The sequence below is a fragment of the Falco punctatus genome (assembly GCF_963210335.1).
Source record: "Falco punctatus genome assembly, chromosome: 5".
Taxonomy (NCBI): domain Eukaryota; kingdom Metazoa; phylum Chordata; class Aves; order Falconiformes; family Falconidae; genus Falco; species Falco punctatus.
The window spans coordinates 29,222,474-29,235,922 of record NC_137584.1 but is presented as its reverse complement, the minus strand read 5'-3'; the positions used below and the strand labels follow the sequence as shown (position 1 = coordinate 29,235,922).

The following is a 13,449-nucleotide window of genomic DNA, read 5'->3' as shown; positions in this document are numbered from 1 at the left end:
AAATACAGTAATACATATTTGCAGACCACCCAGATCTTTCCTTGGTACAGTACTACACCGGTTACGTGTTCATTTCAATGAACATACTCAGTCTTCACACCTCTCACCTGCCCTGTTCTCCGCCCTGGGCACTGGCCCATGGGAGGAGACCTGTTTGTCATTTTTCAAGCCATCCTCAGTGTGCTGGAGCACCCATTGCCTATTAATCCAACAGAAGATGACTTGTGCCGTGCCCAAGTTGCTTAAGTCTACATCTCTGATATTTATAATGGGCTGGAAGATTTAATAATGGAAAATAAGGGAGAGAAGGAAGGAACCCACAGGTCTGGAAAACATCAGACTAGACAGATTAAAAAGCAATGTGGAAAAAATATACTCCAAATTATACTCTCAAAACAAAACCAAAGATATAGGCAGGTCAGAAAGAACAGGGTTGTGCATACATTTCTGCTACCGTCTCTGGTAAGAAATGGCATTGCTTTGAAATGGGATTGAATAAACAAACATTGCCTTCCTGGAGGAAAAAATTAGTTCATGAATGGCTTTGCACAAGGCAGTCACCCACGGGTTTGGAACAAACGTCTGTGGTTTTGACCTGCTGAGATAGTCAACAAAACTGCACTGGGTCCAAAACTGGGAGAGACAAAGTTATCAACTCCTCCCCTGTTTTACAAGGGAGTGGAAGAGTCAAAACTATTTCTCATAGCAATTATCTGCCGGGTTCTGCATTCGCTGGACAACAAAATGCGTTCAATAAATGTACTGTTGTTATAAAACTCCTGGGTTTTCTCTACTGCTTCATATTATGGCAATAAAGTGAGCACTCAGTTGAGAAGGTGGCATTGTTGGGCTGAAATTAGACAAAGTGCAGTAAGAAACAGCCCGTGGCAATCCTGAATTTGCAGCCAGGGGTGAGAGGGGCAGACCTGGCTGGGTGTCAGCCCTGGAGAGGTGGCGTACCCACCATGGGCATGCACTGAAACAAAGACACCGAGTGCCACCATTCCTGAAAATTCAATTTGGCTATTATAGGTTATTTCTCTTTTTCTTGTTGCTTCCAAGCTGTCTTGGTGTCCTATAAGCCCCCGTTACTCAGCTTTGTCCTAATGGCTTCCATACAGAGCTATGCCAGCATAGATATATCCAATATACTTGCACTTTATTGCAGTCAATTAGTCATTATTCCAATATTCCTAAAGATGAGCTGCTCCTCTTGGAAATGCCATGTGTGGGCCCCGATACAGCAGACGTAGCATCACTCATTGACTTTCTTCCCGAGCTTCATCCCAAAAGCCAGCCAAGCTTTGCTCCCACCACTCCGGTCATGGGTCTCATTCCTCTACCTGCTCAAAATCATCTTCTAACTTCCAGCCCAAATGTATTTGGTGCTGCTCACTACATTTGCTCTGGTTCCAACACCGTTTTCTCTAGAACTTCCCCTCTGCTACACACATGGATAGAGAGCCATCACTCCCACATCAGCTTTGGCTTTCCTGGCTTAACTGACCAGGCTCTTTTTGCCCTGTCTCAGACACACATTTTCCTCTCCCTGTGTCATGGAAATCCTCCTCTGCACTTAGCGCAGCGACAGCCTCCTGACGCCTGGCCACTGGGACTGCACACACCATCCTGGATGAGGTCTCACCTCGGCACCGAGTTTCCTTATCTGCACTGGGAACTCATCCAAGAAGAGGATTTGTCTTTTCACCTTTGTGGCTTGGGTCAATCTGCTCTGCCCAGCCTCTCCTCTGCATTTCTAGATGAGAGTTTCTCCCCTGCTCAGACGGACCCCTCCACGTTTCATGCCTTTTCTGTGACTACCATCCCCAGGGTTACCCCATTCTCTCAGAACCATGTCCTGATCTTCTCACATATTAATGACAAATGGCAGTGTCATGGCATCAGGCATCTGATCTGTGCACTCCCAAATGTGGAGCTCCAAAACTTATCTGCTGAGCAGGTTTAATCAAAGAGGTGTAAAACTCAGTGGAAAAACAATGTTAAAAAATAAGCAATTTAATGTGTTTCTGGAACATCTGCACATGTAAAACCTAGTGGCACAAGTCACACAAGGATTTTCCAGTTCCTTCTCCAGCTGTAAGTGTTGGGCAACCAAGAAGGACCACTTCTACTACTCATCCAGTACAGGAATAGGGAATAACAGCTTATTTGTTTTATAAATAAAAGAGCAGGCTTGTACAAAACCAACCAACCAAGCAAATCTAACCACAGCCATAACTAGGGGAGACCACAACCACTCTCTATTTGCTATTCAATAGGAGCTGTGTACTAGAAAACATCTTCAGCAAGTGCAGCTTCTCGCAAACATGTATTTCTATTTTATCCAAAATAAAGTTCTTTTTCCTCCTGAAGGGGGAGGTTCAGATCTGGCACATCAGAGGAACAGCTGTAACAAACAGAAAGGCCATTAGGCAGTTTGCTTTGATAATAAAATACGAAAATCCCCGTTTACTAGACCAGTGGAAAAAGGTGACTGAAAATACCCTTGAATGCTACAAGCTGGTTGCAGCCCCCTTGGAGCATGGGAGCCTCAGGGTCTGACGCAGGGGCAGGGGAAGCAGTTCAGCAAACACGTGTTCATGCACGCTTACAGACACATGGCGCTTGCAGTCAGTGACAGATTTGGCACTGAGAAAATCACTTTTTGTGACATCAAGGGAAGCGTGCCCTTTGCTGCTTTACCCCACAGGTGTGACCATGGTAATCTGGCACAACTCCTCCCCTGGCTCCAAGCAGCGCTCGCACCAGACCAGCATAGCACGACCCTCTGCAAAACAGAGAGGTGCCTTGGATTGGGTCACTGTGCAAGCAAACAGATGGGGAGAAACCATGCAAAAATGCCACAAGTTTGCCAAAACTTTGAGCTATGCCATAAAAGCAGATGGATGTACATTGGGGCACGCAGGTAGCTTTAGCCAGGCATAAGCCTGCTCAGCCGGACACTTGCTCTGATGGCCCATCGCTGCTGACAGGCGAGTTGTGGAAAAGCTTCAAACCCCTACATGCCTTGGCACGCCACTGAATAAAATTTGTGTGTGCATGAATCCCCCAGATTGACTTTTCCTATGAAAAGCCACTGTTTCTCAACTGAAACTGCTCTTTCCAGCAGGGAGGGGAGCTGCAGCAGCACGTCTCTCCAGGCTGCACCATGCAGCCGCAGGGGCTGCCAGGAGCACTGCAGGCACGGCTTACAGAGCTCCTCTACAACAGAGCACCACTCTCTACCCACAAATAACCCCACTAAAACTCATCCAATTTCTTAATGCTGCTGTTGCAGCCAGCATTTCCAAGCCTGCACTTTCCTGGAGTGCACCACAGCATGCACACACTCCAGCCCGTGCGTGCTACGTTTAACATGAGCAGCCTGGTTTCATGCATCCATACAAGCAGTGGGAGCTACCATTTCTTTATTAGAGCACATCTTAGGCTGGTACATGATAAAGTTAACCAGCGGTGAAGCCTGCTGCTCCAGCTCTGTGAGGGGAATTGCATCTGCCGGCAGCTGCCCCAGCCCAAAAGCAGGATGCTGGAGGGCTCCTGCTGTGATGCGAAGTGGCAGCTGAGATCTGGCCTCCGCTGTGCCAGGCACCATGCACGGGGCTAAAAAGAGCTTCTTGTTGTGCCAAAAAGCGGATAATTTAAGAAGAAAGGCAGCTGACAGGATTTCCCTGCTTTGCCAAGCAGCTGGCTGGAGAAACACGTCTTGCAGCAGCCACACCGCCCTGCATCGACGAGGTGGAGGGTCCTTTCAAATCACTCTTGGGCAGGTCAAGGAGAGGGGCTGGGGATAAAGCTGCCTGATAAACAGCAACATTTAGCAAGCCTAAAAAAAAAATCATCTACTTCCTCTCCTTCAAAAAGGTTGCAGACCTCCTACTGTTGCCTCCCAGCCCATAAAATATCATTAAATTTACCGAGACTGAAAATATTAGATACCTCACGCCTTAAATTTGAAGAACATTTTTTCCACTCAGACACAGGAATTTTGCTTACCTTCATCAAGCAGCAGTGCCAACAGTTGTTCAAGTACGGTATGATAATCATTCTTTGCCAGTAAAAAAATGCAGATTTTGGTACCAGATCTCACAGGAACAATCACAGAATCACAGAATGGTTTGGGTTGGAAGGGACCTTTAAAGATCACCTAGCTCCAACCCCTCTGCCATGGACAGGGACACCTTCCACCAGACCAGGTTGCTCAGAGCCCCATCCAGCCTGGCCTTGGACACTTCCAGGGATGGGGCAGCCACAGCTTCTCCGGGCAACCTGTGCCACTGCCTCACCACCCTCACGGTAAAGAATTTCTTCCTTATGTCCAACCTAAACCTGCCCTCTTTCAGTCTAAAACCTTTGCCCCTTGTCCTGTCACTACAGGCCCTGGTAAAATCTCTCTCCTCCTTTTTTGTAACCCCCTTTATATACTGAAAGGCCACAAGATCTCCCTGGAGCCTTTTCTCCAGGCCGAGCAGCCCCAACTCCCTCAGCCTATGCTCACAGGAGAGCTGCTCCAGCCCCCTGACCATGTCTGTGGCCTCCTCCGGACCCGCTCCGACAGGTCCATGTCTCCCCTGTGCCGAGGGCCCCAGAGCTGGACCCGGCGCTGCAGGGGGGTCTCACCGGAGCGGAGTGGAGGGGCGGAATGCCCTCCCTCGCCCTGCTGCCCACGCTGCTTCTTGTGCAGCCCAGGGCACAACTGGCTTCCTGGGCTGTGAGCGCACATCGCCAGGTCATGGCCAGCTTCTCATCCACCAGTACCCCCAAGTCCTTCTCAATCCCTTTATTCCCAGCTTTATTGATACTGGGGATTGCCCTGATCCAGGTGGACTTGGCCTTGTTGAACCTCATGAGGTCTGCATGGGCCCACTCCTCCAGCCTGTCAAGGGCCCTCTGGATGGCATCCCATACCTCAAATGCATCAACTGCACCACTCAGCTCAGTGTCATCTGCAAACTGGCTAAGGGAGCACTCAGTCCCACTGTCTATGGCATAAGTACGTTAAATACATGACAACATCTCACAAGGAAAAGCCCAGCTGAGGAATGCCAGCACGGACCGAGCAATTCCACATGTGGTACTGAAGAATATATGCACAGTTAAGCTGGATCATGATTTCTAGAAACTGTATTTATGTGCTTTATTGATTTGTATTTAATGAACTAAAACCCTAAGTGCCAAACTGAAGGCTCAGTGACAATTCATACTAAACAAATTAGCTACTCAGATCATTAAAACACTTGAGAGCTGCTTTACTTCCTTCTGTTTATGCTCCACTAATCTCTCCACTCTCTCAGTCTGATAAAGTAATTAAAAAAAAATCCATTCCACTTTCAGTTTCTGACCAGAGAAAGCATCATGAGTTTACAAGCTACTGGGATTTTTTAAAATGAGAAATATTATTTCCCATATACTTTCAGTAAATAATCCCAGTGAGTTTAGGGGTATCAAAGAGATCTGCAAAATTAAATAGGCAAGAATGTAAACCTAGTGTCTCTGCTTCGGAATACTCCCAGCCTCACCTAAGGAGTGACTTGGCTGGAAAGTTATTTATCGAAACAAAGAGGCCAAGTGACGCACGAGTGCCAAAGACACGGCAAGGACAGCAGGGAGGGTAATGCCTAAGTCAGTTATGCAAGTGGGGAAGCACAGGGTGAAAGGACGGCAGGACTCTGCGGGACACACGGCAGCCAGGCTCGGAAAGCTCATAAAGAGCTTTGGCAGGAACTGGCCGCGCCGCCGGCGATGGTGAAGCCAGGCTCCGGCAGCACGGGCAGCGGGACCCCTCGCCTGGCACGCCGTGCAGCAGGGCAAAGCGCCCAGCCGTTTGCTGCCGAGCTTTGTGCTCGCCAGGCACACGCACCGAGCCCACGGGATGCTGAGGAAAACAACAAAAGAGCTTTGATGCTTTCTCTGCCATCTATTCTGATTTTTAATGCTGGGTTGGTTGTTTTTTTCTGGGTTTGCTGCTGAAGTGCCCACGGACAATGAGACTATTGAGCATTTACTACAGCTTGAGATTAGTTTGGGTTTCAGTTTCTGCTGAGCCAGCTCATTTCCTTCCACATTCTTACAGGAACAGATGCTAAAATATAAACAGGCAGTCATCACCATAAAAGCAGAAAAAGGAAGATTCTTCATATAACAGCAGTTAAAATTATTCTTTTTTACAGCTTTAGTCAGAACCATTCAATAGCTTGTTCCTGTCTAATTACGTTACATTAAAGAGCAAAAGGAGCTATTATTTTGTCTTTTCTTTAATAACAAAAAAATCCCACATCAACACCTCGAAATATCAAAACCCAAACCAACCAACAACAAAACTGGCCAAACTGGCCAGATTAAAAGGAGTCAAAGAGGAGCTAAATAGAAAAATTACTTTTGTCTCCTCCCATCACACATGACTGCAGTGCTGCCTTCAGACACCAAATTCAATTCTTGCAACAATTAGTCGCAAAATTCAAGGTGAGTTGAAACCGCCAGATACACCAAAAAGTATCCCTGCACTATAACCGGTTCCTCCCCCCCAGGGGAAAACGAAGCAGATGAATAACCCACAGTTAATAACGAGCAGCTAGCCATCCCTGGGCTGTGACGTCAGTAAGGACGAGGCGATGGCAGCCCTTGTTTAAACACCAGGCCCTCGTGCCACGACTCAGGTCAATGCAGGAGCATCTCTTCCCCAGGTGCTTTGGTACCCAGCAGCAGCAGCCCAGCATCCCCAGTGCTGTGTCCAGTGCTGGGCTCCCCAGTTCAGGAGGGAACTACTGGAGAGAGCCCAGCGGAGGGCAACGAGGATGCTGAGGGGAGTGGAGCATCTCCCTTGTGAGGGAAGGCTGAGAGAGCTGGGCCTGTTCAGCCTGGAGGAGGGAAGACTGAGAGGGGACCTTACCAATGCCTGCAGATGTCTGAAGGGCGAGTGCCAAGAGGATGGGGCCGGGCTCTTGTCAGTGGTGCCCAGCGACAGGACAAGGGGCAACGGGCACAAACTGCAACACAGGCAGCTCCACCTGAATGTGAGGAAGAACTTCTGTACTGGGAGGGTGCCAGAGCCCTGGCACAGGCTGCCCAGAGAGGCTGTGGGGTCTCCTTCTCTGGAGGCATCCAAAACCCACCTGGACGTGCCTCTGTGCAACCTGCTCTAGGGGAACCTGCTTTAGCAGGGGGTTGGACTAGATGATCTCCAGAGGTGCCTTCCAACCCTGACCATTCTGTGATTCTGTGACCAGAGCCCTGCTCCACCACACCAGCCACCTTTGTCTTTCCAACCACAATTACTCCCTTCGTGATTACTCACGCAAAACTGCCTACAGTCTTCTGGAAACTAAACTGCACCCACCAACTTTATCCCTCTCAGAAAATCCCCACATACGGCAAGGTGCTCCCCCCTGCAGCTCTGCTGTTCAGATGTTTTGCCAGCTAGATGGGCAGTCTGCAACTCCTCCAGGCACTTTTTAAAGTACCTTTTACATACAGATATAATATCCATCATCCACTAATGCTTTTAAAATGTTGGATGCTTCTCATCGGCTGCCCCAGATGGGCAACTCACCACTTGGCAAGCCTGTACCTCCCCAGTGCCACTTTGCCAGCCCACTGCTGAACCTGCAAATGCCATCTCCTCTGGTTGAGGGAAAAATACATTCATACAGGTCAGAAAACAGAAATCATGAAAGACTGAAACCTCATGAAAGACTGAAACCACTGATTCCCCCATCAGGCTGCTTCATTGCTCAGCACAAATTTTTCCAGGTTGCTAAAACTCTGAGAACTAACAAGCTATGAAGTATAAACATGCAATGTAAATATACAGGCAATATATATCTCAGTAGGAGTAATGACAAGAAATCACTGATAAAACTTAGGAAGACTTTCAGAGAAATCCTTCCAAATCATCAGCTTCTGGATTTGAGACAAGTGAAGTAGGTTCATGGAGGTAAAAACAAGGTTCATGGAGGTTCACGGAGTAAAACAGATTTAGCTCACATGGAGAAGAAAGTAAAGGTCCCTGCTGGCAGCTCAGGTCAGAACCAGGCTCTGCAGTATCTTACTGACCACAGGCTAGTGGAGTTTCAATCCTGCCTGTAAAGAGCAGAGAAAACGATGCAACTTCCTATTGCCTTTGTCAGTTTATTCATAAACACTTTAGTATTACGTACATTTTGACCACCTGTGCATCCCCTGCACAGTATCATTAAGGTGTTGTTTGGTTGTTGTTTTTTTTTTTAAAAAAAAGGCCCAACATATTGGGAAATGTAGCATCCTAAATGAAACAATAAGCTCCCAGGGCAGCTCTTGACAAACACAGGATTTAGGATTTAAAGCCAACCACCCTCCCCATCACCAAAACGCTCAGCACCGATGGAGGACCTACGTGTTCGCACCACAACATATATTTACGAGCACAGAGGGACTTCACGCAGCCACCCCACGCAGCCAGACACCCACAGGGTGCCTACAGACTGACTGACGGCAGCGTGACTCCCTGCACCCAGCCAGGGGCTGCTGCATGCCACCAGCAACCTCCCCCCCGGCCACCCACTGCATGCCCCCTCACCTTGCCCCTCTGGCTCCCGCCGGCTCAGCAGGGGGGTTCCCTGGGCCAGCCCCGCTGCCCCATCCCTCCAGCTGCTCCATTACAGCCCCGCGTGAACCAGGAAGTGGATGCAAGCCAGCAGTTTATTTTTAGATGACTTTTTTTTCTTAAATACGAAATGAAAACACATGCACAAACCATGTGTTCACCCTCACTCTATCCAGTGACGAGTTTTACATTTTACATCCTTCCAACACTTAGAAATTCCTGGGTGGTGATGGAGAACAGATGTCACCGTATCACCCCATACGTTTTCATTATCCCCCCCTCAGCATCCTCATTCCTACGCAGGCAAAATAGGAGTCTCGCAAACACTGAATTAAGTCTCTCCACAAAGCAGGCAAAGCCTGAAGAGAGAGCTTGGAGGGGGAACGCACCCTTAGCGCTGCTACAGCATAAAAGCAGGCAGGTGGCTTCACTCTCAGCTCGTCTCCCTCTTTCCCTCCTCCCCAAAAGACATCCAGGCTCAGAACATCCATCCAGGAGAACCAGCAGAAGATGCAGGTCACATCTCCAAAGCTTTGCTGCATATGTTTCAGAGAAAGAAGAGTTAGTGTGGGATTATTTGTCCCTTCCCGTGAGTTCAAACACTGTTTAGAATCTCTACTAGCCAGGAGTTGGCTGTTGTCTCTTCTGCAGCTCCTCAGACACCATTACTTACAGTATCTTTAGTACATAGTTATATTAGTATAGTTAAATAAGATATGGGGGTCTTATGAGACACTGAAAACTTTAGTTTCAGAGGCACAGGCAGGTAGAAAGGGTTGAAGGGTTTCCAAGCAGCTGATGGTTTTGCAGTCTACAGCTCCCCAGGTCGAATTTTTGGAGCTAGGAGACTACCGTGCTGGTCACCCATCTACCATGGGAATTTCTGGTACAGCACTTAGTTTCCCTCAAAGGTAAAATAAAGATAAAAAGTTGAAAGATCCCCCTAGTTTTCCAAAATGTGTCTATTGGAAATTCACAGATATTTCTTCAAAAAAAAAGGGGCCACTAGGTCAGCACACACATATGCACACCTGTAGGAGCAAGACTTCTGCATCAAAGAGAAGAAAACCTTCAAGGAGGAAATACATTTACGCAAGACCCAATTTGTGCCCACAGCCTGACGTAGCTACATATTCAGGCTCTAATGGCAAAATTATCTGCTTCAACCTCTGTTCAAAGAGGAGCCCTATGACAGTGGAGGGCCACTTAGATGTGAACATTATTAATACAGAAATTTCTGTTTCTAGAGCTTTGAAAACCCTAATTAATCACAGCATGGGGTTTATGAGTGATCGTTTGCAAATGCCACACCACCTCCGTGCCACTTTGACATCACCGGCGATGCCTCATCCCAGGCAGAAAAACGCCCTCACTGCTTGCTGGACACCATGATGCTTAGACAACAAGTATAAGCTCTCATTTTGATGGAATCAAACTTGAAAGATAAAGTGAAGCCACTTGAAATCATAAGAAGGTATCTGCCCCAGTTTTAGCATATCACTACTGATTTTTACCTCCAAGACAAGCAAAATTTGGTGGGTATACCACACAGCAGCTCAGGGATGGACTGGACAGCTTCAAGCAGTACGAGACTTGGAAGACAAAAGCTTTGCTCCACAACTCCAACAATAATAAGATGTTTATGAACATAAAAAGGTGGAGGCTAAGACAGCTGGGTCACTTCAACCACTCAGTGGTCCTCTGCACTTGGACGAAAAGTTAATTCAATGCAGCCTTGCAGAAGCCTTAATTTATTCAAAAATCTTTTGGAAAGGCTGGCAAATACTTTTCTGTGTTTTAAGAAACAGAGCTGACATGGAACATCTTTTCCCAGTCCAACCCAATGAACACATGGTAAGAGACAGGCTGGCTTTACAGCAGATTACGTTAGCCAACAACCATCCCTTGCTTCACTCTCACTCAGCCCTCCTGGCCCGCCTCAACCAGCCAGACTGGGTTTTCAAAGCAGGTCAGCGCACTGGGGTGCCCAGAAGGGACCAAAGCCAGCTGCACGCTGACATGCGGATCAGGCATGCTGCAGCCCAGAACCACCTTGGCCAAGCAACTAACTCATCCTGTCCTCGACGGAGGCTTGACCTCTTTTGGGGATGCCAAATGGGGATGCAAGCAGCACTGCTCTGCTGCCCCAAACCACCTCACCTCATGTGCTGCTGGTAGTGGCATCCTGAACGCATCACCACAGAGGGCAAAGCTTTCCACGCCTCTGCTTGCCTTATTGCCAGAAAATTTTCCTACACTGTTCACAAAAAATTAAATATTTTGTGGCAATTAAAAAAAACAGAAAAACATACTGGTGAGAAGAGCCCTAAGCTTTTGCTACACTGGAGGCATTTTACAAAAATATCACTGTAAGGCAGCAGGTGTCATTAGCCACCTTGTCCATGTTTTATCCAACTGTGTACAGCACCCATTCAACACTCCCCGGCAACACACCAAGGTGTCTGGTGCCACATTTAAGTAACCCCTTGCTTAAAAAATGATTTTATGCAGAATGACGGGGAGGTGCATTTGCTGGGCAAAAAGGGAAGCCTTATGCTGTACCCCCGTATCGTGAAGGAGACTTGACTTTAAAGCTACTTAAATAATGAACAACACTGCAGGGAGCAGCACGCTTACTTCTAGGAAGCATCACAGAAGCACCACAGTCAGCTATGATCTATTTCCTTGCTCTGCAGAAGCAGCACCTTCCCCTTCCTGCTGCCCAGGGCTTTGCCACACCACTTTGCTGATGGGCTGGATTTGAAACTACAGTGAAATCAGCCTCCTGCTCCCTTCCCACACGAGACCACCCATAGCAAGGCAGCTCCTTCTCGGTTCTCCACCAGGGTGGGCACAGAGACCCACTGACACCCACACCCCAGATTTCCAGCAGCTGTGAGCAGCACCAGTGGGCTCAAACAGGCTGCCCGCCCTGTCCAAGGAATGCTGGCGCAGAACCCCCACGCCAAACACAGGCAAGTTGCCAAGGGAAAGGCATTTAAGAGTCACGATCCCACCTTTCCAACCTCCAAAGAAGCCTACACAATTCTCCAGCAGCCTATTGGACTGTGCTTACTGCTGCATCCTTCACTTTACAGGTCCAACGTATACCAGAGAGCTAGCAATTCTCAGCTAATCAGATTTCTCTGCAGACTGACAAATGGCTCCCAATAAGAATGTAAAAACTCCATAAAATAAACAGCCCCTGTAATCAACTTGCTCGATGTAATGCAGTAAGCATGCAGAAAGCTCGCAGGCTTCATTAACTCATTTGATTGCACTTTGCGGCAGCATCCTGGGGGGCTGGCGGTGGCACCCCAGCCCAGGCCGGCTGCAGGAAGGCGCATGTTCTCGCTGGTCTTTGCTCTTTGTGCTCCACTAACACTGTGTTACTTTAAAACTGAATTCGTGGCAATTCCTAGACGTACCACTAGCGTGCTCACCAAATGCCACAGCTTAACACCAGATGGTGAACACACGCTCACAAAGGACGCCCTCGCCCCACCACCGGACCACCCCAAACTGGAAACTTCTTACAGGCAAGTCCTTCCTACCTCCCCAGCCTGACCCGAAACGCATGAACTGACATCATGGACAGGGTACATCAATCATCCTTGCCATGAAGACCAAGCACATCTCCTTGCTACCTTGCCCCTGCAGCTGTCACATTCGGACCCTCCAAACTCCAGATCCTATGCACTTTACCTCAAAACATTTCAGAAAGCTCACTCATCACTGAGAAGAGCTTCAGAAGCCTAATGATATCACTGACGTAGATACAGTGTCTCTCCTCCTTCCCACCACAGCGCTCGCAGTGACAGCAGGGCACTGCACACCCCCAGAGCCAAACCGCTGAAGCCAGTGAGCCAGGAGAGGAGCAGATGCTGTACAGAGAGGCAGGCGGAAAGTCATGACCTCCTCCTCCATGATGGTCTTCAGACGGCCTTAGAAGATGACCAGGATTTCTAGCTAAAACACTGGTACTCTTGGAGGTCTGCCACCCCAGCTGCTGAGCAGGTAAAGGGGTCGGCAAATCTGCCACGGTCCCCACTTAGGTGTAAGAGAAAAGCCCTGTGCACACAATACTCTTACTGCAGCTATAAATAGCCGTCTCTGAACCAAAGTTGTACACATTGTACTGACACTCCTTACTTAATAGGATTTGCCAGGGAGCCCAAACTAGCTCTGGCTGCTGCAGGGCAGCCTTGCAATTTTCGCAACACGTGCATACCGTATGGTGCTATGACCTGGGGGGGCCGGGCACAGGAATAATCCCCATGTTTTCAGTGCCCTGGTCACGCTAAGGCAGCAGGAGACTCTGAGAAATTCCTGAAGGGTTGCAATGCGTTTCCATGCACAGCACAATGGGGAGAAAACTTCCAGGCTGATGTTTGGATGTAACAAGCTTATCCCACAGCTGTATTTCAGAAGCTTGTTTCTCCTACAAACGGTGTTTCTTTCTCCTTTGTATTAATCATTTTTTATAGTGGTAGAATAAGACAAAAACTGATGCTCTAATAAAACACAGTACCATTTATAGAGTGTCAAATAATGTAAAATACCAGATTCTTTTCCTACTCAAGTTTATTATGTTATCTCACCTCCTGTAAATAAACTAATTCAGTTCTCCCACTGTCAGTATTGTATTCAAACAAATGTGTAAGATAAGAATTTTAATATCACTTATCTTTTTTCCTCCTAAAGAAATCCCACCCTGTTTAGGTTACCACCTTTTAAGCCTAGATGCTGACCTGAGCACTGTTAACCAAATAAACAGTTACCATATCAATCCCACCCCACCACCTTTGCCTTTGTGTTGTTTCACAGCCTGCCGGTGCTGCTGGGAATCG

General features: G+C 47.9%; 1 protein-coding gene across 4 annotated transcripts in view; it reads right to left on the bottom strand.

The window, feature by feature from the left end:
- The window catches only part of HPCAL1 (hippocalcin like 1), a 66,728-nt gene that overhangs the window by 18,107 nt on the left and 35,172 nt on the right, over nt 1-13,449 (bottom strand). The window contains exon 1 of one of the 4 annotated variants that reach the window (XM_080387887.1): nt 8,573-8,762. The exons of 2 other annotated variants lie outside the window; for them this stretch is intronic. The gene's annotated coding sequence lies outside the window, so the exon portion shown is untranslated. Of the gene's footprint in view, nt 1-8,001; nt 8,098-8,572; nt 8,763-13,449 lie in introns of those variants that run through there. One more of the 4 variants, XM_080387888.1, reaches the window with a different exon arrangement.